The sequence below is a fragment of the Lepidochelys kempii genome, chromosome 2, assembly GCF_965140265.1.
Source record: "Lepidochelys kempii isolate rLepKem1 chromosome 2, rLepKem1.hap2, whole genome shotgun sequence".
Classification (NCBI taxonomy): Eukaryota; Metazoa; Chordata; order Testudines; family Cheloniidae; genus Lepidochelys; species Lepidochelys kempii.
The window spans coordinates 198,245,432-198,273,426 of record NC_133257.1 but is presented as its reverse complement, the minus strand read 5'-3'; the positions used below and the strand labels follow the sequence as shown (position 1 = coordinate 198,273,426).

The 27,995-nt window shown below is 39.8% G+C and overlaps 1 long non-coding RNA gene across 1 annotated transcript; it reads left to right on the top strand.

Moving 5' to 3' along the window:
* Positions 1 to 6: 6 nt before the first annotated feature.
* On the top strand, positions 7 to 27,411 carry LOC140907448 (uncharacterized). Its single transcript, XR_012157500.1, has 4 exons — positions 7 to 344; positions 14,678 to 14,976; positions 19,727 to 19,795; positions 25,985 to 27,411. It is a non-coding gene; the product is annotated as an uncharacterized lncRNA (long non-coding RNA).
* Positions 27,412 to 27,995: the final 584 nt, after the last annotated feature.

The window sequence follows — 27,995 nt, the reverse complement described above, 5'->3', positions numbered from 1 at the left end:
GACTAAACCTGTTTGGTTTGTCAATATTAATAAGATTAAAAATAGCAGTAATACTGTGAGTCATAACACTCATAAAATCTCGGGAACTCCAGTTCACAGCCAGGGGCTGCTCTTGATTTACTCGGAGGAAATCAAATGAAGAGCTGATGAATAGTAGCCCTTTTGTTGTTCCCCTTTCAAAAGGAAAGGGGAATGGAGGTGGGGAGAGCAGGTAGGCAGTAAGTTCCTGTGGGTTTAAGAAACGGAAGATATGATGTGCTCTGAATAGCACTTCAACTGAGCTAAGGAGCAGCAGCCGTGAGGAAGCCTGCACTTCAGGATGCCACAGCCAATTGGACAGATATGTAAGTACCAATGAGAAATGGAAATAATAGTGTCAAACCAAACCTTAAGGATTGATCAAATGAATTTAAATGTAAGCAGGAATACAGTCTGAAAAAACATGTGCTTATATACCTGTGACCACTGCAGTCTGTATTTTCATACTCCTTATTGAGCATGTACACTGTTTCCTCAGGTATTCTAGTTGCTTTGCTAAGTGAAAAAGACAAGATGTGGTCCTTGTCTTGAAAAGCCTGCAGATAAAGGACTCAGTTATGGTTTTGTCATAAGCCCTGAGCAAGGGGTGGCAGCAGCAACAGATCAGGAGCCAGATTGTTACTTTGAGAAGCTCCCTGTTCCCTTTGATAAGCTACCTGCATTTTATGAAGGTGCAAAGGGGTGAGCAGCCTCTGAGGGCTGCTACTCTCTTTTCTGTGCATTCGGGCAGATCAGGATAGGGTATAGACAAAGACTTTGCTCTGCTCCACTCAACCGTCCAGCCAGAAAATCTAAGGCAGTGTGCCTGGGGAAGTAATCCAAACCTTACATCCACTTACTAACTTGTAGAGGTCTGCAGACTTTCTCACTAATAGTTGGAAAAAAATAGTGCATTTACCAGCTACAACCACCCCAAAACACAGTATGCAGTTTGTACACAATTGTAATAATATGCAGGACATACCATATTTTAATTAGGGCTGTCGATTAATCGCAGTTAACTCACGCAATTAACTCAAAAAAATTAATTGCGATTAATCGCACTGTTAAACAATAGAATACCAATTGAAATTTATTAAATATTTTTGAATTTTCTCTACATTTTCAAATATATCTATTTCAATTACAACACAGAATACGAAGTGTACGGTGCTCACTTATATTTTTGATTACAAATATTTGCCTGTAAAAAATAAAAGAAATAGTATTTTTCAGTTCACCTCATACAAGTACTATAGAGCAATCTCTTTATCATGAAAGTTGAACTTACAGATGTTTTTTTTGTTGCATAACTGCACTCAAAAATAAAACAATGTAAAACTTTAGAGCCTACAAGTCCACTCAGTCCTACTTCTTGTCCAGCCAATCACTAAGAGAAACAAGTTTGTTTACGTTTACGGAGATAATGCTGCCCACTTCTTAATTATGATGTCACCTGAAAGTGAGAACAGGTATTTGCATGACACTCTTGTAGCCGGCGTCGCAAGATATTTACATGTCAGATCCGCTAAAGATTCATATGCCTCTTCATGCTTCAGCCAGCGTTATAGAGGACATGCTTCAATGCTGATGACGCTTTTTTTCTAAAAAAAAATGCATTAATTAAATTAGTGATTGAACTCCTTGGGGGGGTAATTGTATGTCTCCAGCTCTGTTTTACCCACATTCTGCCATATATTTTATGTTATAGCAGTCTTGGATGATGACCCAGCACATGTTGTTCGTTTTAAGAACACTTTCACTGCAAATCTGACAAAATGCAAATAAGATACCAATGTGAAATTTCTAAAGAAGGCTATAGCACTCAACCGAAGATTTAAGAATCTGAGGTGCCTTCCAAAATCTGAGAGGGATGAGGTGTGGAGCATGCTTTCAGAAATATTAAAAGAACAACACTCTCTGATATGGAAAATACAGAACGCAAACCACCAAAAAAAAGGAAAATCAAGCTTTTGCTGGTGGTATCTGACTCATGATAATGAAAATGAACATATATCAGTCTGCACTGCTTTGGATAGTTATTGAGCAGAACTCCTCATCAGCATGGACGCATGTCCTCTGGAATGGTGGTTGAAGCATCAAGGGACGTGAATCTTTAGCACATCTGGCATGTAAATATCTTGCAACGCGGGCTGTAATAGTGCCATGCAAATGCCTGTTCTCACTTTCAGGTGACCCTATAAACAAGAAGCAGGCCACATTATCTCCTGTAAATGTAAACAAACTTGTTTTTCTGAGCGATTGGCAGAACAAGACGTAGGACTGAGTGGACTTGTAGGCTCTAAAGTTTTACATTGTTTTATTTTTGAATGCAGGTTTTTTGTACGTAATCCTACATTTGTAAAATCAACTTTCATGATAAAGAAATTTCACTAGAGTACTTGTATTAGGTGAATTGAAAACTACTATTTTTTACAATGCAAATATTTGTAATAAAAATAAACATAAAGTGAGAACTGTACACTTTGTATTCTGTGTTGTAATTGAAATAATATATTTGAAAATGTAGAAAACATCCAAAAATATTGTTTAACAGTGCAATTAATCATGATTTTTTTTAATCGCTTGACAACCCTAATTTTAATATAATACGGAAGCAGAGATCCTGTGATAATTCCAAATACAATACTGATTTTTCTCTCTAATTTACAGCATGGTACCAATAAAATCCAGTGCCATGGATAAAAATTAATGATTTAAAAAAATTCGGATTTTTAATGTAATTGGATGTTTAATTTAATTAAAATGTTTTTCTTTTAAAAAGTAACCCATTAAAAATTATATTTGAAATTATGACCACCTATATTAAGTTCTAAACTTACTATTGTATATTAATATATACATTTAATAAAAACATTCAAGCAATATATGTCTGCTGCCAGTTTTAAGGATAGTCAAACCACTGAGCTGATAGAAGTCACTGGATAAGCACCTGAAGCCAGAGTTTGCTCAAGTGCTGGACCAGATTTGACAGCAGTAGACTCTTTTGCAGGTACAGAGATTATTATCTTCATTTTAGTTTATTGAACTAGATCACTTCAGTGACTAGTTCATTGAAAGTTGAGAAACACATTGGGATTTGAAAAGGCCGGAAACCTTGTTTTACTCTTCCAATCTATGAATAAAACAAAGTCTGAGAGGATGAGATATACTAGTTCTAAAATCATGAAGGACATGATGACCAGAAACAATCCGTTCTCTTCACTAACTACAGATAATACTTTTGTTTAATAAATCAGTTAGTTTTAGACACAAATCATTATTTGGATAGACTGATTTTTTCTTATGTATTTTTTATTTAACAAATGAAAACCATTTTAAAATACTATTTTTATTGAATTCCAATTTTCATCCAAATGCAGCTTGATACAAATCATGAGTAAAAAAATTACTCATAGTAAATGAGAAATGCATAATTCTTCATTCAATGATATGATAAAAATGTAAAAATTTCAAATCTGAATAAATGTATGTTAAAGCATATAACTGTTAATATATATATATATTAATAATATATATATTATATTATATAATAATATATAATATATTAACTGTTTTTATATATATATATATATATATATATATATATATATATATATATATATATATATATATATATATAGTGTATACTTCTGGTTAGCTACAAAGAAGTACCATAGTTAATATAAAGACTATCTTTAGTTGAAGATGAACATGTTTTAACGGTTGATCATTCAACCAGCCAAAGAGAATCAATATTTCTTTAGGAAAATAACTAAAAACTATAACTGCAAAAGAAGATTAAAATTGGTTATTTATATCAAGGATTCCTGCTTGCTCATTTAAATTACTTTGATCTAAATCAATCCATCCTGATAGAAATGGCAAACATTTTCAGACACGAGTATGTAAAGTTTGGCTCCTAAAGCTATATTTAGGAGCTTAAATAAAAATGGCCTGTTTTTTTGCAATGTAAATATCACTGAATTCACCCAAAGTTTGAAAATTTTGGCCATGGTGTTTAAAGGACATGCAATATGAGTGAATGTGTGGATAGCGCATGTCCTACTACATATCGGACTGATGGGGGTGTTTTAGGTGGTTTTACTGATAAATGTTTATGAAAAATAAGACCGTCATATAGATAGTCTCAGCCTTTAATACTGTATAAATTAAACATTTTAAGGGCCGTAATCTTTCAAAACATGACGTTTTTATCTTTTCAAATTGAACAAATGAACCGGAATGCATTTCTGCTGTCATAATAAAACAATGTTTGTCTAAGAATGCATATAGGTTCACTTTTACTGAGCATGGAATGTTTTGTGGCCTTAGGGATTAAGTATTTACAAACAGGTGCTTTAGAAAAGCAAGAGTTAAGGGACAAAAAATGAATTAAAAAAACCAAAATAGTAACCTCCCTTAGAATTATGAGGACATCAGTTATTTCTGTTAAAGCACATGTATCGTGTTTTAAAATCTATGGAATGCTCAAGCTTGTTTTACACCTTTTGTGTGGGTTTATTAACTCTCTCTTTGTCTGGGTTGCTATACAAAAGAAAGTAATCTATAAAATAAACTGAAGTTGGAAATAGGTAATTGCATTCCAAATGAAGAAAAGAACTTCTAGTTCTTTTTAATGTGTTCAGAAAGTGGGTAAGAATGGCTTTTTGTGTGTTCTTCATGGGCCAAATGCTGTGTACCTGCTACTCCGGTGGACTCAGCAAGTCCCAGTATTTGGTCTATTAAATTTTAGGTACTCTTTAATGGAACAGTTTTGGAAAGTTAAAGATTTTTTTATATGTAGTGTAGTTGTAGCCATGGTGGTCCCAGGATATTAGCGAGACAAGGTGAGTGAGGTAAAATCTTTTACTGGACCAATTGCTATTGATGAGAGATTTCAGAGTAGCAGCCGTGTTAATCTGTATTCTCAAAAAGAAAAGGAGTACTAGTGGCACCTTAGAGAGAGAGGCTTTCAAGCTACACAGGGCTCTTCTTCCCAGACCTGAAGGAACTCGAGTGTTACAGCTAAATGGACTGAACAGACACACTAGATTTATAGCTTATTACAACAATATATAACCCACTAACCCCTTCTTTTTGTCCTGTGACTGCAGAGGTGTTGACAGGCCACTCTACCTTGAATGGCCTCTTACAATATGTGCTAAGTAATTATGCTAAACAATCTTTGCATTTTGCTTTGATGCTGAGAGTTCCTTTCCCAGACCTGAATAAGAGCCCTGTATGGCTTGGAAGCTTGTGTCTCTCACCAACAGAAGTTGGTCCAATAAAATATCAGCTCATCCACCTTGTCCACTAGAGAATTGTTAGGTATTCTAAGTTTTGCTCTTTGGCCAAAAGATTAATCTGCTATCTGTTGAGCTAATGAAATTGACTCTTCAATGGATTTTCAAGAAAAAAGGCTATTAGGGAGTGGAATGGTGTTAATTTGCACAAATCCTGTTGGGTTTAGATGTTACTGGTTTCTTTGGGCTGGTCTACACTACTGGAGGTGGGATCAATCTAAGTTACGCAACTTCAGCTCCATGATTAATGTAGCTGAAGTCAACGTACTTAGATTTACTTACCGCAGTGTCTTCACTGCAGTGAGTCGACGGGAGACGCTCTCCCATCAATTCCCCTTGTGCTTTTCGTTGAGGTGGAGTACTGGAGTCTACGCTAGAGCGATCGGCAGTCGATTTATTGCGTCTATACTAGACCCCCACTGGATCGATCACAGCTCATTGATCCGGCCAGTAGTGTAGACAGGCCCTTTCTTCAGAAAATGTTTTGCAAAAACTCCAGACTATTCAAAGGTTCCATTCTCGCCCCCTCACTGCTACCAACTCTCTGCGTAGACTGCAGAAACAGCCTCCAATGAGAGGGGGAAATTCAAATAATGAATCTGAAGAGAACAGATAAAATTATATGCTGTAGCAGCAAAATACAAAAACACATTGAAATAGGACATGTCTTTCATAAGACTCACCATCTGTATTCCTTTTATATATGCTGGACCAAATTCAACCCTGGTGTAATTCTGTTGACTTCAGTGGAGTTATCTAGGAACCAGTTTTCTGCCATATTTATATTACTGTGTTGCCAAGCAGAATATTGGATCCTAAAACATATATTATCCCTTTTTGGAGAGAAAAAGGGAATGGACTGCCGACACAGAATTGATATATTATTCAGCTCTACTGTTATTTATAAATATGTACTACACAATGTAGACAGACTATAATTAGATATGATTTTAATAGCAGAAAGCCTCCTTGGCAATTGTCAAGTGCCTCAATTCTTGCACACTGGAATCATACACTTTTTTTATCTCTGCCCCCCCCCCCAAATAAATGAATAAACAAATCTTCAGGTTTTTTCCAGTATGTACAGCTCAAGCTCCGTGCGATAGGTCCTGGAGCTACAATGATTTTTATATCAGCTGAGGCTCTCGCTCATTGTTTGTAAAACCCCACCCAAACCTATGAAAATGAAGTTAAACTGTGCTTTGAAAAGCGATTTTTGTACATATAATCTCATATTGATATGCCTTTAGTTGATTCTGTATTTAATTTAGTCTTGTTACAGATAAAAGGGTGATTTCTTTTAACTTCCAGCACAGCAATCTCTGCTTAAAATCTAAAAATAAAGCAGGACTTTCTCTGCCTAACACACAAAAATATTGCAATTACAATTTAGCTGGCAAGGAAAAGTATCCAGGTCACTCTTCAGTAGCTGTATAGGCCAGATGCTGCCAGTCTTGCTAAAAATTTGAGTCACAACTGTTATTTTACTGAAAAGAAACACAAAAGGAAGGAGCAGATCTGTGCAGTAAAGAAAATGCTGTTTTTACATAATCGCTTTTTTGACTAAAAGTGTCTTGTAAAGGAAAACTCATGGGGTGAAATCCTGGCCCCACTGAAGTCACAGCAAAACTCCCACCGACTTTCATTAGGCGGGATTTTACCCCCATTTTTTTTAATTCATAAATTCCATCTTGTTCACAAAATTACTAAATTGGTATTTCTAACAGTATTTAATCCAACATAAAAAACTGACTAAAGAAAGGAGAAGTTGCCATTTGTACAGGAAGAGACCCATCAAGACTCTACTTCAGTGAGTGAGGAAAGTGGGGGGCTTTGAAGCTTAATTTAACATGAGAATTAAGGGAACAGTGTTGCTCAGTTGTTTAAAAATGTGGCTTACTTGTAGCTTCAGGACGGTTGTTACTGGAGAAGGGAGGGGTTCTTCAGAGGCCTAATTTTTCTTTCCTCTAAATTTTGTAACCACCTTCCACCTCTGAGGGGCATGACAGTGTAAGGACTTTTTTTTAATGCTGGTGATTATTTTCTATGTGGATTATTTTTTCTGTGTAATAATGACAGCTACATCAGTTCATTTGGGATACTATAGTGTAGGCTCATACTGTGTACGTTTATTATAACAACATAATTTGTTGCCACTGACAAGTTGTTTTTGTACAGAAATGGCTAAATACCAACTACACTCTCACTTCTATAGTATAAAATCTGTGGGGAGTGGAGTTCAATGTTTTTAAATCTGTTACTTTGCAGGAAATAGCACAGGGCATTTTTAAAAAATTATCTGGCAGAGGGATCTTTGGACTCAATAATTTTTTAAATTAAAAATATTTTTGCCTCCTGATCAAATCTAAATGTTGACATGTATGGGAAATCTCTGCTTCAGACATAACCCCCTACAAGCTGTGTGCTGTTGTCTCTCCAGTAGAGCCAAGAGGCATTTTGATTTAGCTCAGTGTGTTTTCTGGATAAAAGTGGATTCCATTTGGCTCAGTCCTTCTTCTTTTTTTTTTTTTTTAAAGATTCCAGCCCCCACCTTAGATGCTCTAAAATAATAACAAAAAGAAAAATTCTGGAAAACTGTACTGTAAAAATGGCTTTATGCAAATACTCCCTTATTGGTTTGCTCCAGCTGAGTTCCATGGTGGCCGTGAGGTCACAAGCAGAGATGGGGCTGTCACTCCACAGTTGGCTAACACAACCTGCAAGTGGTGTGTGGAGAGAGTTACTAGGTGGCATGTGCTGACCGAGTCCCTCCCTGGCTAAGGGGACCATACAGCATATATCACTGAAGTGGATGGAATTCTGATAACTTGATTTGCAGCTCAACTTTACTGTGCAACTTGCAGTTGGATGTGATGATGATAATCATAATAATTAGAGAGACACTAATTCTGAATGCTAGGATAACTGGTTATTGATTTCCTGCCCCTCACTTGAGAGCCTGTGAAGGGGCAGGTTAATTGACCGGTGCTGCCGAGGCACTGATACTGCTGAAAGGAGGCATGGTGGTACAGGCTTAGATTCTTGCCAGAGTGAGAGGCTTTGTGGTGGTTTTAAAATTAATTCCACCCCAGCCCACCCCTTCTCCCTAATGTTTTTGACAGGTGGAAAAGGAATTCACTTCCCAAACCAGACTGTTAGTGAGGAGAGATGTCTCCTGGTAGAAACAGAAGTGAAACAGTTGTGCCTCATTCTCTCCCCCGAAGCAGCAGCAGTTCTTTTGGTGGACAAGGAGACTCCAAAAGGGTGGAGTGGGCATGAGGCCCAGGGCGAGCAGCACCACAACTTGTGGTTAGAGTGGCTTCTCAATGATTCACAGTGCTAGCTACAGGGAAACACTCTAGCAGTTAGCACTGTGAATGATCCAGATAAGATGGCTGCATTCTTTTCATCACTTCACTGTGACCCCTCCCCCTGGATACACAGGATGTTGCAGCTTTAGTTTTATCACTCATATGTATGTATCTACAGGACATGAACCACTCTGGATATTCCATGGAACTTCTCTCTTCCCCATCACTTTGCTTTGTTGCTTTGTGAACATTATGTATGCAGCTGCTGTACCTAGTACATTTCCATCCATATCCTTTCAGACTGCCCTCCTATGGTCTGGACATATTGGGTGAGCCATGAAAGATAACAGGTTCACCAGCATGGCTTATGCTGTCCCTGAGTTCAGCCCTCTAGCCATCTTGCTGAATTATTAGAGTGCTTCCCAAACACTACTGCTGTTCTAAAAAGAGGAACGCAACTTACTAGAAGGAAAAATTGCTAGGTGAACTGTGCAGACCCTTTTAAAACTTAATTTTAAAAAAAATTAGAATATTGGCCTACTTATGAAAACTCAAGGATGCAAAAATGTATTTATGAATAGTATCTGTGGACCAATTTTCTTTTCTTTGCATTTGTTAGTGGGTAGATTTTTTGACATGAATTCTTTACGTAATGATATAGTCTACTGTAAGATGTTATGCTTTTTCTTTCCTTTCTCCTCTTGGGGGAGTAAAAATAGTTTGGATGTTGTTTTTTCTTGCGATGGCTCTGAATTACTGAGGTATATAGCACAGTTTAAAAGAACAAAACCCAACAAGCTCTAGAATGCTAGAGGTGAGTCTAAGTCCTTGTCATAAATATAAAGGGAAGGGTAAACCCCTTTGAAATCCCTCCTGGCCAGGGGAAAGCTCCTCTCACCTGTAAAGGGTTAAGAAGCTAAAGGTAACCTCGCTGGCACCTGACCAAAATGACCAATGAGGAGACAAGATACTTTCAAAAGCTGGGAGGAGGGAGAGAAACAAAGGGTCTGTGGGTCTGTCTATATTCTGTCTTGGCCGGGGATAGACCAGGAATGGAGTCTTAGAACTTTTAGTAAGTAATCTAGCTAGGTACGTGTTAGATTATGATTTCTTTAAATGGCTGAGAAAAGAACTGTGCTGAATAGAATAACTATTTCTGTCTGTGTATCTTTTTTGTAACTTAAGGTTTTGCCTAGAGGGGTTCTCTATGTTTTGAATCTAATTACCCTGTAAGGTCTCTACCATCCTGATTTTACAGGGGGGATTTCTTTATTTCTATTTACTTCTATTTTTATTAAAAGTCTTCTTGTAAGAAAACTGAATGCTTTTTCATTTTCTCAGATCCAAGGGTTTGGGTCTGTGGTCACCTATGCAAATTGGTGAGGCTTTTTATCCAACATCTCCGAGGAAAGGGGGGGTGCAAGTGTTGGCAGGATTGTTCATTGTTCTTAAGATCCAAGGGTCTGGGTCTGTAGTCACCTAGGCAAATTGGTGAGGCTTTTTACCAAACCTTGTCCAGGAAGTGGGGTGCAAGGTTTTGGGAAGTATTTTGGGGGGAAAAGACGTGTCCAAACCACTCTTCCCCAGTAACCAGTATTAGTTTGGTGGTGGTAGCGGCCAATCCAAGGACAAAGGGTGGAATATTTTGTACCTTGGGGAAGTTTTGACCTAAGCTGGTAAAGATAAGCTTAGGAGGTTTTTCATGCAGGTCCCCACATCTGTACCCTAGAGTTCAAAGTGGGGGAGGAACCTTGACAGTCCTTCCCACTGCAAATAAATTTAAGAAATGTTCAAGTATTTGAGGATTTCAGTCTTAGTGTGGACAATGTATTTGAGGTCTTGTCTTCACTGGGAGAAATGGTAGGGGGTTGTTTTTTTAACATGTTAACACAAACATGCTAAAATCCTACTGTACACAAGGCAATTGTAGTTTTAACATGTGGGAGCTGGTCAAAGTGAACCTGAGAGTCTCCCACAGGTTTTACCTCAACCAGCTAATGTGTTAAACTACAGCTGCTTTGTCTATGCAAGGATTTCAACACATGTTAAAAGTTTACCTTTTGTCCTTAGAGGCCATAGAGTCCTCCAAAGTGGAAAACAGGATGTAAACTTGTAATAGGAAAAAAAACAACCAGCAGGGAAAAATTTTAGAAGGAAAAAAACTCCAGACGTTTCAGGCATTCTAGCTATGTAACCCTTCTGTCAGGTGGAGCCAGCAGCAACCAGGGCTGGGTTCAATATCTAGGGTTTCCTTTCCATCAATACAACACAAAACTGACCTGAACCCCTACCCAGTAACCTGGGAAAATGACACACCACCTCTGGGTGCCTCTGAGAGACAATACTTCCCCACTCACAAGCACAGAGTCTGAGTGTAGAAAAGAAACTTTTAATAAAAAGAGGGAAGTAACTGGGTGTTAATTTGGAAAAACACTGCAACCAGGGTTCATAAAAACGTAAACGATGAGCAAGTAATTTGGGCAGTGTCCTTTTTCCCCTCAAGTTCACTAACCCAAAAGTCCCTTTCATGTGCCTGACCCTTCTCTGCGTCCCACTCACAGTTGCTGTCCTTGGCAGTGCAGACCCAGAGTTCACCTCCCACCCTGGGTGGAGAGTGGGGAGGTAAAGCACCTTACTCCCTCCACTGCTCAAGCGCTCACTTGCCAACCCTCTCTGCGGGGGCACTCTCTGCCAGCCACTCCACTAGCCTCTCCCCCACCCGCCCTGCTGGCTGTATGCTGTGCCTTACCAAACACTCGTTTGCCAGTTGACTGTCAGTCACCTTCTGCTGCCCCCTGCCTCTCTGCTGTAACCTCTGCACATCAGTCTCTTAGTAATTTTCAGCTCTTTATAGGCCCCATCTCAAATGATTTCAGATCTTACTGATTTTTAAGCTCTTAGCAGGCAGGGTAGAAACATGTTTCAGCTCTGATTGAGCATTTAAAATAATAAACAGGATCCTAATGAAGCCTATTTAAACAGTGGGGAGGAACAGGTTTAACTAGTCCAGGAAGAACCCTTGGAGAGGATTTGCAGTCTCCTGGCTAGGACATCTGGCCTCACCCCTCTTATTTTCTTAGGCATCTGGCATTTGAGCCCCTGGCTTAACGAGGCTCTTTCAAATGAGGGTGACCCCCTTACTTGGGACAGGTTAAGCACAACCATGCTTTCCTGTATTTCTACAATAAATAAACATTGGTAACAACATTTCACCACCCCTGCATTCAGTACTACGGTGATTTGTAACCCAACGTTGATTACTTTGACACCGCTCTATCTGCTGAATATCTAAGCAGGGCAGGAGCAAACTGTATTTACATAAACACACCCAAAGTCTCCCCACCCCACCCTTTAACTAGTTGTCAGGGAAGCATTCATTCAGCTCCTGCTTACACATACATCATAAGCAAACAAACAGAATGGCCATTTTTGCTGGTCACCTTTTGAGGCTGAGCTTTTATACATTTCTTGACTTACAGGTGCTTTAGTTCTCATCTTAAAGTTACTTTCTTTTTTTCTAAGGGCTCTTATGAATGTAATTCTAGGCAGCATTTACTTGTACCAGTAGAAGAGAATTAATTTATTCTAGATTTAGCCAAAGTGACTGAAATGGATACGTGAAATGTAACTATGAAGCCAACAAATGAGCTCTCTTTTGCTGGTATTATTTCTATACTGTATATTGTTAAGTAATTAGATATATTGAAGAGGGAAAGTATTTGTTTTTTGAATTATAAGCATGCTAAAGTTTTAGACTGTAACAGCAAGATTGTGGGGATTGGCCATGCTGTGCCTGGTGTTGCTCTGGGATTGGGGGGCAGGCAAGGGAGAGGAGGTATCTTTGCACTGCCCTGATCTTAGAGGTGCTGGTCTGGTCAGTCCATGAAAGAAACAGTCTGCCTTGTTATAGCTTATGTTCAGCTGCCTCTTGGCTCCATGGGCCATTTTGACCTCAGGTATTGGGTGGAGATTGCAGGTCCCTGGCTATGTTCGCTAGATCTGGGAGTGCACAGGGGATGGCATGGAGCCAACTATGACACCTAGGGCTTTCCCCGTGACTAAGAATCTAGTTAAGCCAATGTTAAGGCTGTTTTGCATTGTCAAAATGGTACAGAGCTGGCTCTCTGCTAAATGAACACATCAGTTGAGGTTGTTTGTCAGCTATACCTTGAAGTATTTTAGGGGGGGTTTCACCCCCGCTAATTTCCAGCTGCATTATAACCTTAATCTGTTTTTGGTGTTTAGTATTGTCTGGATGACTTAAGTTGCATAACCTTTTAATTTAACTTTCTTAGCCATCCACATGTTTAACCTTCAACCAGCTGTCTCTCATTTGTTAAAACCACTTTTCTCTTGTTGCTGTTGATGGACTTCATTGGGAAATGTGTAAATGGATGAAGATATAGTTGATGCCTACTTCTTTTCTGAGGTTTTTATATGTCCCTTATATCAGATGATACATTAAATTCTGTAAATAAATTGAAGTATATACACTGAAACTTTCTCAAGCAGAATGCTTGCTGAATTAAAACAGCAGGGTGCAATTTACTGTATTTTAATTTAAGGTTCTGCATATGAAAATAAACTTTACCTACTTAACCCAGAAATTCACTAAAACATGCATTTATTTTTATTACAGTTGGCAATCCTGAAACTCCCACAGACAGCACCTCATTTTAAGGCCTCATTTGTGAAACTGCACAATCAGATTCTTAAAGAAAAAAAGGCTCAGTTCTGTTTTAATCACAGTGCTGTTGCCAGATGTACCAGGTACACTGCTCATAATGTACCTTGTTACAAAAAGTACCTGGGGGGTGAAATTCTCACGCCTCTGCAGTCAATGGGAGTTTTGCCATTGCCTCAGTGGGGTCAGGATTTCACCACAGCATGTGCTCTTTCAAAGAAGTTGCTGCATCAAGAAGTATTCAGAGAGCTTGTGGTGACATGCTGGAATTAAGAGGTTAATAGCGGGTTAACTCTTAGAAAACTGTGTGCCTGCTGGAAAAAGGCTGCTTGAGACATGCCCTCTTGGAAAACTAGACTAGGAGTTGGCGATTACTTCTCAATGTTCCAAGAGATAACCATGATAGCACTTTATTTGTGTACGGTTTAAATAGTGCATTAATAATAAGGGGCAAATTCTGCTCTTTTGGTATGTAGGTGCTTGCTGACTTTACAGTTACATGTAGGGAGTTCTTATAAAGAGCTTTCTTCCTATTGTAAAACCTGTAGGATGAAGGCTAGAGACTATTTAGTCAACAGCTCTCACCCAGTCACTTTTCAGTAGAATTGTGGCAGCCAGCAGGAGACTAGCCCATTAACAGCCCATTAACAACAGCCCATTATTGTTTAAATACTTGAAGTCTCCAGTATTTTTCACACAAATCCAGGTTTTCTCACCCTCCGCAGCAGCAGGGGATTGTTTTTGGTTTTGTTTGTTTGTTTTTTGTGAACATACTGCTGGTGTGAGCTAAATCAGCATCGTTTGCCTTTGAAGGAATGTGCTCTGCTATTTTCAAGCTTTCCTCTGAAAGAGAGGAAGTTGTATGGAGACAACCCTTCATCATAACCTCTGCATTTTAGTTAAAATTAATTAGCAAAGATGAGGTAAAATTAAATATGCAGAAGGACTGAACTGCAAACCTGAAGATAGCTGGTACCCATCTACTACTCCCTCAGCTAAACTACATTCATTGCATTAATAAATCATATGTGCACATGAACACTGAGCACATCATTTTGGCTTCGAAGAGTGAGTCCTTCCATACCTGATGGATGGTTTGGGAGAGAGCCTGCAATGATTTAAAAAAATGCTTTATATTTGTAAAATCCTCAGGGTAAATCCTGAATCCATACTGAACTGCTTCTCTTTCTTATACCATTAGATTTGTTTTGACACAACAACATTGGAATGATTGCAGGCATGAACAGCGGTCAGTTTTTAGCTGATAAAAGCAAAAGGGTTATGACTATTCAGATGCTTTTTATATAAAATTTGAGTACAATAGTAGGTGCCTGACACACATGCTCTTTCTGCTGTAGGTGTTGGATTGAAACCCAAAGAAGAGGACCCAGCATGCAGCATAAACAGAAGTCTGTGAAAGGACATATACAACCTCGCCTGAGGATTTGGAGAAGCGTTTCCTACTAGCAGACCTGATGGAGCTGCTCCTAGCGAACATTTGACAGTGGTTCCTAACTCTTTTTTTTTTTTTTTTAACTGCACTGGTTTACCAGACTGAGCCCTCAGCTCTTCTATCCTCTCGTTCAATTGTGTGTGCTCTAACAATGCAACTTGTCTTACGATCATGAGACTGGGAACCAGGCAGCCTCAAACATGGGTTAGTATGTGTACAAATGAAGAGGAGGTGGGTGGCAGTAACGTAGTGGGATCCAGGATAGAGGTTTGTCAGGGAGGGAAAGCTGGGTATACTAATTACAAAAGCCTGAAACTCCTGTGGTGGTTTAAGCTGTTCTAGATATTCCAATCTAAATCTGTTTTTCATGCTCTTTAATTAATGTTGCAATGCTGAAATGTGTTCTGTAGGTGGAAGTGATGGCACAGAAATTAAGCCATTACTAACATTCCTGGAACACACAGGTACTTGGTTGCTAAGTTAGGTTTTGCATGTCTTTCCTCTGCTTCAGCCTGCCAAGCTATTCCACCCGCACTATGTAATAGCTTCATCTACCAAAAGGCAAGCAGATTTGCCATGATTGCCTGTTCTACATAGGGATAATCTGTCTCTAAAACCAAACCCATTTTCATATCGTGGGGACTAAATCGTCCTGCTTTGGGTCACTGGCAGATTTGTTTCCTTCATGGCACAGAGTCCTTCGCCACCACTCAAATTTAAATCTGTTAAATTTTGTGCAGCTCTTTGTACAACATTTCCTATCGGTGGGAAATAGTCACTTCTTTTTCCCTCACCATGCCGCCCAAGCAGTTGGACTGGGTGGGGGCTAGCAGAAGTCTGTAACTCATAGCTCACTACAGGGCACTGGAGGGCTGGGCAGAAGGAGGGGCAGCTTATGGGAGTCATGGTTGACTGGAGAAGTCAGTCAGGATCAAGATATTGGAGGGAATCTAGGCAGCCCATAGGGGAGGTAACCTAGGAGCTTTATGGGTAGAGAGAGAGAGGAGAAGGGCAGGCAAGCCTGAGGACATAACCAGTGTCATTGGCTCGTTTGAGCAAGGCCAGGAGTAATCTCTGCCTCCCCATCCATCCCCTTTCAACACCCCCCTTCTCCTTCTCACCCCTGATAAAGAGCATTGAGACTAGAGGAGACCCTGCACTAGTATATCCTTGAAAGGCTTTGCTGGTGCAGTTATATCAGCAATATCCCATACTGGAGACAGTGTATGTGGGGAAAAGGGAGTTCTTTTGCTGGTATAGTTAAAATTGTATGACATCAGGCATACTGCCAAAAGAAAACTCTTGCTAGGATAAGCTGTGCCTATATGGGGTGTGTGGGGGGAGAGGGGGTGGTGGTGAGAGAGAGAGAGAGAGAACAGGGTTTCCAACATAACTATGTCATTTAGGGGCATGGTTTTCACACTCCTAACTTGACATAGCTATGCTGGCAAAACTTTGTCATGTACGCATGGTCACAGTCTTCCCGCGAGAGTTCAGATGTCCAGCAACCCAGTGCAGTGGCTGGGAGGAGCGATTACAAAGAAGTCCCTGCAGTATGTGTGAGGTTACAGCACTGGTGCGGGAATGCAGGAGGAGAACATCATACCCAGTGCATAACACATGAATGAAAAACAATTTGACCTACCACAAGCCTTAGGCCACCTGACAGTTTACTTAACTCAATTCCTAGACTGCCCCAATGTCTTGCACTTGAAGTTAGAGAGCCTTGTTTTCTCCATTAGCTAAGGCACCTCAGCAGAGCTGCTCAGCTGGCAGGGAGACTTTTAACATGGCTAACAAGACAGACCCACAAGCTCATTGGCCTGTATATACCTCAGGGAGTGTTCAGCCTATGAGTCCCCCTCCCTCTGTTCCCCCCCCCCCCCAATCCATGTACATAGGGGATTTGTGCCTTTCTTTCAGCAGATCAGTTCCAACCCCTAGCACTGAGGCTGTGCTGGTGTCTCTGAACAGCTTCATCCAGGTGGTGATTAGGCCAGGACTCCATTGACCAGCATGGCAACTCTGAGGCCTCTTCAAGCCTGAAGGCTGACGCTCCAGCAAATGACACATCAGCTGCTGCTCTCTTTCCCACCCAACTGTGAGGCTAGTTCTCTGAGGAGCAAGATGATGAATCCAAGGCCTCTGCACTTCAAGGCCAGTAATACGGTAAATGCCTCAGCAGCTCTCTTGCCTCAGACTTGGCAGGGAAGGTAAAGTCCTCACTGAGTGCTCAGACAAAGCAGCAGTTACTCCAAAGGCCACAGCTAATCAGCTTCCTCAGATCACTACTTCTGCAGCAGTCTCTTCCCTCACTGATCCTAGGAGAAGTGATATTTTTCCGCATTGTTTTAAAAGCTCTGGATGAGAAAAAGCATGTTCATGCTCCAGTGTTCCAGCAGCAGAGTGTTAAACTGGCTGCCTGTGTTTTTAGAAACAGGGGGTAGATGTATAGGGAAGGGGGTATGAGCTGTGCGAATGAAGACATCATTTCCTGCTTCTCTCTTTGCTTTCCCTCCTCTTAAATGTCCATCTGCAATGAAACAAAGCTGCTCATTCTGTACTGCCCTCCTGGATGTGTTCCAGAAGCATAAAGGGCCAGATTGTCAAGTAGTGTAGATCACTGCAGCTCCAACAGAACTATACCAATTTATAGCAGCTGAGGATCTGACCCAGGTTTGATTTTTAGCTTGATTGCATGTCCTAAAAATGGTGGGGTTGCTATACTGCATCCAGATAGAAGTCTCTAGCACCCTATGACCGAGTTCTACAAGCAAAAAATGACCAGAGCTATTGGGAGAAACATTTAGCCCAGGTGATTATTATTTATTATTGTATTTTAGCAGTGCCTAGAAGCCTCTACCAGGGAAAAAGTAATTGCCACAGGAATTAAGCTTAGCAACAGCCTCTCGTTACATAAATTTAAGAAAGTAAACAAATCATAGAAAATTAAAATGGGAGAGGTTGGTACTTGTCCTTCCGCAGAAGACAAGCAAGACTTCATGTGTGTGGGTGTAGAGAGAAAACAAGAAATCTCATAGTTCATTAAGTTTTACCAAATAGGAAAATCCAGGAAAAACTCAATAAAAATCCATCAAAACATAGAAACATACACTCCTTGGCCTCTAGCATCTCGTCTTTCCCTTTCAAGGAAGTAGAACTCTCTGAATCTTAACCTAAAGGTTCAGAAGACAAGGCACATGACAAGTGGTTTTTCTCCTGAACAGATTCTGAGATAATGTATGAATATCCCCACACTGAACTTTCCATTTCAGGAAGAGCAGAAAAGCAAGTCTATAAAACCACAAGTGTCCACAAAATAACTAGAAAAAGATAGGTAGATATGTGACCTGTTTCACCGACACCTGTTTTACTTTCATGTAACTACATTGACTTCAGTGGAGTTACTCTTGATTTACGTTGGTGTGAGTGATATGATAGGAGAAACCATGACTACTAGAACAAAAAAGGCACCATTCATTTCATGCTTGATTCAACTAGTCTTCTCTAACTCTTATCCCTGGAAGCTTGGAGCCCATCTCAGGAATCAGCCTGCCTCGCTATGTGCTTGCTGCACCACCTAAGAAAAGGAAGGAAGACAGAAGAAGAAGAATGTGGAAGCTTGAGATCTGTCCCGCTGGCCTTGGGGATCCTGGATAAGGAGGAGGCTTGGTCACTCTGTTTTAGCCATCCCTGCCACCTTGGCTTTTTGAGGCTTGGATCAAGGTCTCAGTTCAGTTCACTTCCTCTAAGTCTCAACCTGGGATTACTGTCACCCATGTTTGCCAGTCCTATAACATTTTAGTGCTTCTCCTCATTCCTTTAATATTTCTGCCTTGGCCAAGGAGGACTAGTGAGCTACAACTTGGCATTGCTCAGAAGAGGCATCAGGTAAACTATAATATTTCTGGGGAATTTGGAAAATTCACACCTAGGGCCTTAAGATCTCACTCTTGGGTAAGGGTAAGTACACAACTCTGATTAGTCAGTGAGAGTTGTGGGAGCTCAGCACATACCAGCGTTAGGCCCTCTGTACTTTTTAGTGAATCCATGTTTTCTTGTCCTCTCACCTCTTGTCCATACTAGCTTTTACAAACGTGTTAGCTACCTCAAGTTTGCTGGCAATCAGTTAACGCTAGATGCAACAGTCTACTGAAGACATACCCTCATTGTCAGTCATTGCAGTTCTGAGGGTGTCAGGCTTAGCAAGACTACATCAGAGACTCTTTCATGGATTCTCTCAGGCTTTGTCTTCTCTGTCCAAAAAAAGGTGCACATTTAGCTGGTTTTAACCCTAGGCTATCTAACACACCATTAGCTCTCCCGCTGCAAACTCCTAGTGGAGACAAGGCACATGTAGTTTTTACTGTGAGGTAGCTAGGCAAGGTCAATACTACCCATGGTTGACCTTGTCTAGTTCTCTGACAGTAAAAGTACAGGCCCAGATCCTAAGAGTTAATTAGACAGCTAATTCCCATTGATTTCACCCCTTTTTTTGCGATGATGACATAGCCTGTGTCAGATATATGGGCTACATACTTGAGATGCGTATTGTCAAGGAAATAAATGTCTCTCTCAAGTGGTTGTTACAGGAGTCCCGGAAAATATAATGGCAAACAGACCAGAAATAATTATAAAACAGTCTCTTCCAGGAACCTGTCTCTCTTGAACTTAAATATCATGGATGTGAAGTCTTGTTGCTACCATATATAACATCAACAGTGAATGTGAAATTCCTGGTAAAATGTGGGACAAAGCACATTCAAAAAGAGTTGCTTACCTTTTAAATAAATATACTTTGATAAAGGTCATCTGCAAAGAAAAATAAACTAGGTTAATGCCTGCCTTCTCCCCACCCCTTTTTTTTCCCTTTCTTTTTGATCTATAAAGGGTGCCTGGAAAAGTGTTTGAAAAAAGTTTTGTTTTGTGTTTTCCTTTTTTTTTTTCACACTAGAAATTCAGATCCCATCTAGGCCGCAGGATTCTATGATGGCAGGAGAAGTGGTGAAATAATGTAAGCCACGTAAGTGAATGTTCAGCAATTATGGGGGAAAAGGGATTTTTAGTCAGACTGTTTTATACTTCGGGGGTTTTTTTTAGCATCTATTTTCCTTCAATGACTAATTGACATATTTGATAAAGGAGCCCTATGTTAAAGATTCAACACCCTTTCTTCTTCCGTTAAAAACTCAAAATAAACATCCCAGAGCCCTCCCAGTGGTTCTTCAGCAAAACCAGGGAAGACCAAAGTCTCTCTGATAGTTCTAAATGTAAATAACAATCAGGAATTTTTTTAAAAAATATCACTCACTTTATACGTCATAAAAGAGGGGAAAGGACACAATTCCCACTTTTAAAGAAATTCTTTGCAGGTCAGCTTTAAGGAAGGCATGTTTTGTGTAGAAGGTTTTTCTATTGAACATATGTTTGCCTGAAGTCCCAACCATTTCAAGCTGATCTGAATTGCAGCTCTAAGTCTCTGTATTAGGACCAGATTTACAGTACCTCAATCAAACTTTGATTGAGGTATTGTAAATCTGGTCCTAATACAGAGCCTTATAGAGGGATTACTCAAATCAGCTTGAAACTGATGGGAATTAAAAACCTGGGTTAGAGAACTTCAGATTGTCTAAATTAAGTCTTTGAAAATGAATACATAAATGCAGACGTGCAGTAATCAAAAGATTTAAATGAAAAAGAAACATTTCAGTTTTCACACTGCATCATGTTTTAGGTATTTCCAAATTATTTTAGAAACAATGAAGAAAACCTGAAGACTTCTAACCCTATTTTTGAGATTCATTATCATATATTATAAGGAAAAAAGTAGTCCCTTGTCAATGTAACATTTGCAGTGGGAAGTGAAGCCACTTAAAATGTGGTATACTTTTTTATGGCTACCCTACATTTTAAAAATATTAAGTCTGATAGGGAAAGTGGGGCTTGCCCAAGAAGCCTTCTCCACCATTTGCAATGTGCTGGCAAAGCATGATCACAATCACAGTCTGCTTTTAGGGGCACGTGAGGGCTGCTCCTTACCTGCACTGATGGGAGCTCATATCACACTAAAGCAGGCAGGGAGATAGCAAAGCCCCAGCTCTGTTTCCCCTCTTCATCAGTTCAGTGCAACCAGAGGAGTAGAGTCTACCAGTGTAAGGGGATGGGTGGGGTGGGAGGTCCAGCCCTTGCAATCTCTCTGCACACCAGGGAGCAAGGCTTTGTGCAGTTTGTTCAGTCTAGCCAATTGTTAGCTTCCACACAGTGAACCCCTGTCGGGTTCTATAATAACCAGTCATATTGTACTTTATTATGGAGATCATATTTTTTCCCTCTGTCAGTCCCTGTCTTCAGGGATTGAAAGTAGAATCTGAAGCCCTTGGACTAAGTGTAGTGCAGATCATTGCTGGAGAGCTGTCAAGAATTCCCATCAGAGGCTAAGCTTGTAGCATGTTTTGCATGCAATCAAAAACAGCTATTGCACATCACCGGATATTTTGTATGCTCTTCAGAGCACTGTCTCCATCTGTGTTTGGAAAGCGTTTTGTGCACTTTGGATGCTACCGCATTCTAAACAATGTACATATGTTAATGGTGCCAGTTGGTTGCTACATTTGGGAGCAGCTGAACAAGTGCCTTCTGCAATGCTTTCTTCTCACAGAAAGCCGCAGGTGTGGGCGGGCTGTAGGACCCAGAAGCTATGCCAGTTTGGCCACTTATTTAACTGCCTAAATATGGGTTTTGATGTCTTATATGGGGTAGTAAGGTTTGAAAATGAGGGTCTCATACATATTCTAAAGGAAGGTACATTAGATGTTTTGAGAGAAACAAGGTGGGTGAGGCAATATCTTGTATTGGACCAACTTCTGCTGGTGAGAGAGAGAAACTTTTGAGCTTCCACAGAGCTCTCCAGGTCTCTGCCAACAACACTGCATACCTTAGATGCCTGACAGACAAATCAAGTAGTATCACACTAGAGATGTCTAACATTTTTTAAAAGATTTCAGTTGTGCCCTTTGAATCCAGCAGGAAGTTTCACTGACGTATTTGTAAACTTTGCACATCTCACAAGCCCGCAAACATATGCGGAATGACTTGGTGCCATCTCACAGAGAAACAAACTTGTAAGGGGCGTTTGCTGCCTCTGAAGTGGAGCAGGTGAGGTGCCATCTCCTCTTCTCCATTCCATGCAGTCAACTGTGGGGGAAATAGGGGTGGGGGGAAATCAAGGAGCGAGGTCAGAAAGCACATTCAACAGCAGGTCACAGGTAGAAATGTATTGGTTCTGACTGTACTCCACTGTAGCAGTAAAGTACTCATTTCAGTGGAATGGCCAGCCCCCTGGACTGTATGCAATCACCTGAGCACGCCAGTGCTGGGAATGTATGTTGTGGGTGCACTAGGCCATTCCAATACTGTAATTAGAGCATCATTACCTAGTGTGGATTCAGTATTCTACATAGAAAAGGATACAGTCAGTGTACATGGAATGAGTGCTGATCTGAATAGGTTCTAAAGATATTTTACCATAGAAAGCTGGAAGCTCATTCTAGTTTTTTTATTAATGTGTTTGGGATTTTATTTTTATCTTGGTTTTTTTTAAGTACATTAACACCTCCTCTCCTCTTTTATTTATTTATTTATTTTAGTTAAAAATTGATTTCCTAACATCATGCTATGCATAACTGCATCTTAAACAAATGAAAGGAATTAGCCTCATCAAGACCAGAAGGGCCCATTATGATCACCTAGTCCAGTGGTTCTCAAACCTTTGTACTAGTGACCCCTTTCACACAGCAAGCCTCTGAGTGTGGCTCCCCTTATACATTAAAAATACTTTTTTATATATATATTTTACACTGTTATAAATGCTGGAGGTGAAGCAAGGTTTGGGGTGGAGCTTGACAGTTCGCGACCCCCCACATAATAACCTTGTGACGCCCTGAGGGGTCATGACCCCCAGTTTGAGAATCCCATATCTAGTCTGACCTCCTGCACATTGCAAGACACAGAACCTCACCCACCCACTCCTGTGATAAACCCCTAACCTCTGGCTAATAAATCATGAGTTGAAGACTTCAATAAAGAACTTAAAGTTACAGAAAAGCCATCGTTTAAACCTGAAAGTGACCTGTGCCCCATGCTGCAAAAAATGACTTAAAATCCCAGGGTTTTTGCCAATCTGACCGAGGGGAAATGCCTTCAACCCCAAATATGGCAACCAGTTAGATTCTGAGCATGTGGGCAAGACCTACCAGACAGAATTAAATATTTCCAACTCATGGGTGTTGTTTGTAATGCTTCCAGTACATTGATACCTGTACAAGAGAACACCCTAGCCATCAATCAAATCTCCTGTTTTCAGAAACCACCCCGAAACATACTGAGTGCAATTCTACTCCACGTTTATTAATCCACCTTTGTTCGGCAACCTATTTGTTTCAGTCCCTTGTCAACACTTAAGACAGATTTACTGTCAATATGAAGGAAGCACAACCTGGTGATTATTAAATGATAGTATTGTGATTCAAGAGATGCAGATTCTAGTACAACTGGGTGGAAAATACAAAGTGTTTTGCAACCATTTTAGTAACTTTTTGTTTTGTTTTGTTAGTTATTGAAATATTATTTTGACAAACTTTTGGCCCAGCTCTAAATTGTATTCTTGGCTTCACCACAAGCTGCCTCTAATCTCATATCACTTCTCTAAGCCTCAGACTCCCCATCTGTTAAATGAGAATAATAATTACACAGGCCACCGAGATGCTGTGAGATGTAATTCATTAACACTTCCAACGCACTTTGAGATCCTCAGATTATTTATTATTATGTGTATTAGTCTAACATCAGAGGCCCCAGTCAGGACCCAGGCTCTGTTCTGCTTGGTATTGTACAAGACAGCCTGTTCATCAAAGATTTTACAGTCTAGTTTCAGACAAGATGTGGATATAACAGATAATAGGGTGCAATGGGAGAGGGAGGACAAAAGGAATAGTGATAGGAACATGTGGTGATATGGACCAGCTATGTGCATAGCTAGACGGTTTATAAGATGTAACTACTCAAATAAAATAGGTACAAGTCAGTCCTACTGGCCATATCACCTGGTAATTTCCTACTGCAACCCACAACAGAAGTGGATCTTAAGGAGCTGGAAGAGGACAAGATAGTGGCTTCACAGAGTAGCGCAGGAAGGGCATTTCATGCAAAAGGGACAGCATGGAAGAAAGCACTAAACTATTGGATGAAGAGGTGGACAAACAGGTCTTATGGAAATTGCTACACAAATGCAAAAGATCATCAGTAGTAGTATATTATCCCCGTTCCAGTGGGTTTTCATTATATATCAGTTCAGATTTAATCTTGGTAAATTCTTCATTTGTTTCTCATGAAGCATTTTGAGTACAGCTGTGCAAAACTTAAAAAAAATAATGAAAATCTTTGCTGTTATTTAAATAGCTCGTGCAATAGTTGACATTTTTCAAAAAATTATGAAAGCTATTTGAACATTTTTCAACTAGCTCAAACCTTGTTAATCACAACTAGTTTTATTGGTGAAGATGCAAATTTAAGGAGTTGTCATTTATGACAAAGTATATTGCCTTACCATTTTTGAAAAATATGATAGGGATTTATTTGTATGTTGCATTACTGCTCTTTTGGAAAACTGACCCATACGTTACTAACCAGTAAGACGTTTACCTTAGTTTTATTGGATTTTAATCTATACAGTTCCAAAACAGGCAGGATGTACCAAAGGGGTGGTTTTAGCTGGTTAAAAAATTAATTGAATGCCATTTAAAGTGATGTAACTCTTTCTGACTCTGCTAGTCCTTCAGAAATAATGCACTCACATGGCTTGCAGTTATCTTCAGGAAGGTTACTGGCATTCAATTTTGTGAATATACATGTTTCCAAAGCCATCAATAAGTTTAAATTAAACAATGTGTATTGGCTATGCGCAGAAATCATTTCTTAGCCAGGTAGGACTATTCCACAATACAAGTAAAGATCTTGTACTATTATGCTCTACTAAAATATAAAGCTTTGCAAAGACTAGGCTTATAGGAGACTGCTCACCTGCAAATGTGAACAATGGACGCTGAGACACATGAATAGATCTGAAGCAAGCTCCTTTATAGGATTTTAGATTTAGCGACAGTGGGAGGAAAACACTTTCAACTGCAGTTATTTTAGTACCACTTGACACGTGGAAAGATCCTGCTTTAAGAGAGAGTTTTAAGGCCAGAGCCTCAGCAGACTTTAATTGGTATTGTTCTTTTAAAGTCAATGGAGCTATGCTGATTTATAGTTGCTGAGGATCAGATGCTTAGTCTTTGACAATAAGGTAAATGAGAATGCTGAGACTGGCTCTGTGATATGTATATAACAGCTATTGCATGAAAGTGGGTTGTGCTGAAAAGCTCCAGGACTGTGATTACTCCCTTCAGTAGATACTAATATTTAAGCTGAATTGTACACAGCATCCAAAGCTTTTATATGATAAGTTTCAAATGAAAACACAGTTTTTACTTTCAACTGCTTAGTGAAATGTCAGCTCTTAAAGCATAAGATTCAACAATGATGTTGGCCTAGGAAAACCAGAAAGCGCTCTTCTCCTCATACGAGTTTTCTTCCTAATCTTGGAACAGAAATGGAGTCAGTCTTCATTTATGAAACTGCTCACTGGAGTAAATGCTCTACCAAAAGAAAAAATTAAAATCGCCTCATTTTCTATGTTTAAAAAGATACTGTTGAATGAATCACTTCAGTGAAAATTACCCAGCCTCAGCTCAGTAATAAGTAATGAAGAGGGGTTTTGAAACAGGAAAAATTGAGACTAGTATTTCACTTTACACACATTGAAGCTAAAATTTCAGCTTCAGTGGTTTTAGAGTTGAAGTATGATTTTTCACTTAGATTTTAACTCTCACATTTTGGTTCATTTTTCTATACAATATGTAGAATGGCCACTGTTAAAAATTTGCCAGTTGCCATCAAAAACTAAAGAACATCCCCTCAGTAGTACTGCAAAGACTGAGGTAACTATATTTACAGAAAAACTAGCCAAGTTTGAAGGGTGACCACTGTAACCTGATCAGATATCTCTCAGGCTGAGCTCAGTTGACTTCAGTATTTGTTCTAATTTAGCTACTGGCATTCCAAAAATACACCCATGAAGCAAAATATAAACATGTCCCTTTCTTTTTTTTAGGATTGTCTGTAACTGGGACACAGACTCTGAATACGTGAGTTAATTCAGAAACTGTTAAAGAATATAGTTGTCCAGGTGTAGTCTGCATTTCTTATTTCTTTTTTTATTTTCAGTTTATCACAACTCTGTCCACAGAGTGTAGTCCATAACGTTAGGCACTTTGGTGAATGTTTTCGGACAAATGCTATTTTTGTCCCTGCTTACCATAAATATATGCAGCCAGAGTAAATCACTTAATAACACTGACGTCCATGGATTTACACCAACTGAAGATCTAGCCCTCAGTGTACTTATCTGAATGTTTTGCTTTTGTTCTCTTCTATTTATAGATCAATTACTGAGTTTCCATCACATTACACAACTGAAGAGAACACCTGTCCTTTTATTTATATCCTAGTCTCTTCTGAGTTCCTGTCTCTGCTGTTTTCTGGATGCCTCTCACTGTAACTGTTTTCTGTTTCATGCCATTAATTTTGACTGCATCTCGTTACAACATTTCCTGATTTAACCTAAAATCTCTGTTTATGACCCTTAATCCCTTTGAGATGGTGATCGCTGCTCCATCAGTCAAAGGAGATACACCGTTAGATGGGTTGATCAGTGCCCAGAGCAATTTCTTAGAGAATTATTTGTATTTTTATCCTTTAAAAATAAACAAATGATGAAGCACCTGTATCAGTGTAAAACTAGACTTGTTATCATGGGGGTGACTAGTTTTACATATATTTCTGGAGGAATTCACATCTGATTTATCAGGGAGCTATGCGGTGAGCAGACTCTTCTTGAAACAGGATATCATCCTGATTACTATCCTTGAACTAGCTGCACTACATTTAATGCTATTAAGTTAGTTTAGTATCAGCTGACATAAGCCAAATATTTTCTGTAGGTTGGATTTTGCCTGGCCCCTACATGCATGCCCAGTGCTAGGGAAGTACATAAAGAGCCTCTCCTTCTCCCACAACCCCAGCTTGTGTGTTCCATATAAAGACAGGCAGAATTTACTCCATTCAGGGGCCACACCACTCTACTCCCCTACTCTCTGTTTCCCCAGGGAAACGTACCAAAGGAGGTGAGGAGTCAGGATATGGCTCTGTTCCCCTTTCCCAATCACCTGCCAGCAGAACTGGCCAGCCATGTGAGAGGCATGCAGTGGGGAGTAGAACAGTGGGCATCTGACCTTCAAAGAGACTCCGCTTTGAGAATCTGGCCCACAGTATCAGATTTGAACATCTAGAACTAACACTCTCCAGTGTGCAGTGTTTGATTAATACCGAAACAGGATTGTGGGGAGGTGTCTCTTTATTATTTATCATCTGACCTCTTCTCTGTTTGTTGTTTGTCTCCCATGTTGTAGGAGGTGACTATTCTTGTGCATTGTAATGTTTTTTTTTAGAGAATTGTTTGTATTTTTATCCTTTAAAAATAAACAAATGATGAAGCACCTGAGTCAGTGTAAAACTGGACTTGTTATCATGGGGGTGACTAGCTTTACATACATTTCCGGAGGAATTCACATCTGATTTATCAGGGAGCTACATGGTGAGCAGACTCTTCTTGAAACAGGATATCGTCCTGATTACAAACCTTGACCTGGCTGCACTACATTTAATGCTATTAAGAAGACAAGCAGGACTCTGCAAAGCGGTGGTTCTTCATTGTTTCGTCTTAGCCAGAAAAAAGGTCCCAGTGTATGCTAAAAGCCTGGCTCTGCTTGACAGTGTCCCACTCATTTTCACATGTTACAACCCATGATGGAACTTGAACTATTGCAAACCTAAATCTTACAAGGAGAGGCTGAGGGAACTGGTTTTATTTAGTGTGCAGAAGAGTGAGGGGGAATTTGATAGCAGCCTTCAACTACCTGAAGGGGGGGTTCCAAAGAGGATGGAGCTAGGCTGTTCTCAGTGGTGGCAGACGACAGAACAAGGAGCAATGGTCTCAAGTTGCAGTGGGGGTGGTCTAGGTTGGATATTTGGAAAAACTATTTCACCAGGAGGGCAGTGAAGCA